General features: G+C 38.1%; 1 non-coding gene across 1 annotated transcript; it reads right to left on the bottom strand.

The window, feature by feature from the left end:
- Nucleotides 1-1,511: 1,511 nt before the first annotated feature.
- LOC128280344 (small nucleolar RNA R71) lies at nt 1,512-1,618 on the bottom strand. Its single transcript, XR_008270524.1, has one exon. It is a non-coding gene; the product is annotated as a small nucleolar RNA R71 (small nucleolar RNA).
- Nucleotides 1,619-2,004: the final 386 nt, after the last annotated feature.

Consider the following 2,004-nt stretch of genomic DNA (forward strand, 5'->3'; position numbering starts at 1 on the left):
ATCTATCACACTATCCAGTGGACAATTCTGTAGTTATTAGTATTTTGGCTATGGTTTATAATCGCATGTATAAGGTGCTTCATAATGGTATTATGGTGTATGTGTTAATGGTGTTTTAAAAAGTATAAGCTTTGGAAAGCTATGTTGGTTTGGTACACTTTGATACCTCACCAAGTTATGTGATTTTTGGTTGCTTTAAAGTGCTTGTTTATAGAGTTATCGTGGCATGATTATAAGGGCTTGAAAATGGTTACTTGTGACATGTTTTAGTTCATATTTGTATTAGGTTATCATGTATTGAAATGAGAATGTTAACATGTATAGGTCTTTAGTATTGATGGCTCATAAATGTATTAAATGGTTGAATTACTATGCTATTGTCTTGAAGTTTATGTTTATATGATGGACTAGTATGGCTTGATAAGTAAGGTCTTTTTAACCATTTTTAGTGATGGAAAATCATGATCTTATGGTATGTTTTGAATGGTTGATTGGTAGTTAAATGAGGTATGTTTTAGTACCTCTACGAACTAGGTTGGTAAGCATGAAATGCAGCTTATAGACATGTTTAGATAATTGATGTGCATGGTCATATGGTATGATAATGTTGGCTTGGAAATGGTATATTGTAATGTGTTCTAATTACCTAGTGGAATTAGGTATTCATGCTTGAAATAATGCAACATTAACCTATTATATAGATGATGTTTGGGTGCAAATGTGGCGTCTTTGAATGGCACATTGGTTAGCCAACTTAAGATGTTTGAAATGGCATTTTGATGTGTGTTTAGGTGATGTTTAGATCCATTTCAAGTGTGCATAAATGAGTTGAAGAGTTGTTCATGGAATGGATTTGAGATGGCTTGATTTTTAGGTAAATTTGGGTCCACACGGCCTGAGAAACAGGAGTGTGACTCAGCCGTGTGTCATCTAATGATTTTCTTAAGGTGCAAGTCAGTGAGTTATACGGTCTAACACACAGCCTGGCACATGGGCGTGTGGGGCAACTTCGAGCATTACAAGACCTGGCACACAGGCGTGTGACACGGCCTATTACACGGGCGTGTGACACAGCCGTGTAACCCTACTCAAAGAGTTACACAGGTGAGGACACGGGCAGGGACACGGCCGGGTGTCCCTAGTTCAAAAGTTACACAGCCTGAGACACGGGCGTGTATCCGTGTAAGGCACACGGCCGTGTGACCTATGTTTTTGCAAATTTTGCAACTTTTTCCTAAACTTTCCAAATTGTTTCAAATGGGTCCCGATTTGTTTCTAAGTTATTTTTAGGGCCCATATGGCTCGATTAGGGACAGTATGCATGTATGTGAATGGTTTATAATGTGGTTAAGTTATTGAATGATTTAAAGTTTAAATGTTTCCAATTGTACAGTAATGCTCTGTAACCCTAATCCGGTGACGGAGACGGGTTAAAGGTGTTACAGCTGGCATCTTGGAATGAACTGTGTCAAAGATTCCCGCTTAGGTACAATCCTCCCAACATGAATGCCAAGCTTAGGAATGACATTACATCGTTCAGGCAATCTAAAGATGAGACATTGTACAAAGCATGAGAGCGTTTCAAGGAACTAATTAGAAAATGCCTGATGCATGGTTTTCAGCATTAGACACAAATGGAAATGTTCTACAATGGATTAAATGCTCATATGCGACCGATGGTGGATGCATCTGCTAATGGGAGGTTACTTGACAAATCCTACGATGAAGCATACAAAATTCTGGAAAGAATAGAAAATAATGATTATCAGTACCCCACTACTAGAGTTGGTACTGGTAGAAAAGTTGTTGGAGCAATGGAACTTGATGCGATTACATCTTTAACAGCTCAAGTATCATCTTTAACAAATAAGATTAAAGATATGAAAAGACCCTCTGCAGTACAAGAGCTGAAGGTTGTAGAATTAGCATGTGTATACTATGGAGAAGATCATGTTTTTGATGAATGCCCATCCAATCCAGCCTCAGCGTATAACATGGGGAATT

Source organism: Gossypium arboreum, chromosome 8 (assembly GCF_025698485.1).
Source record: "Gossypium arboreum isolate Shixiya-1 chromosome 8, ASM2569848v2, whole genome shotgun sequence".
Lineage (NCBI taxonomy): Eukaryota > Viridiplantae > Streptophyta > Magnoliopsida > Malvales > Malvaceae > Gossypium > Gossypium arboreum.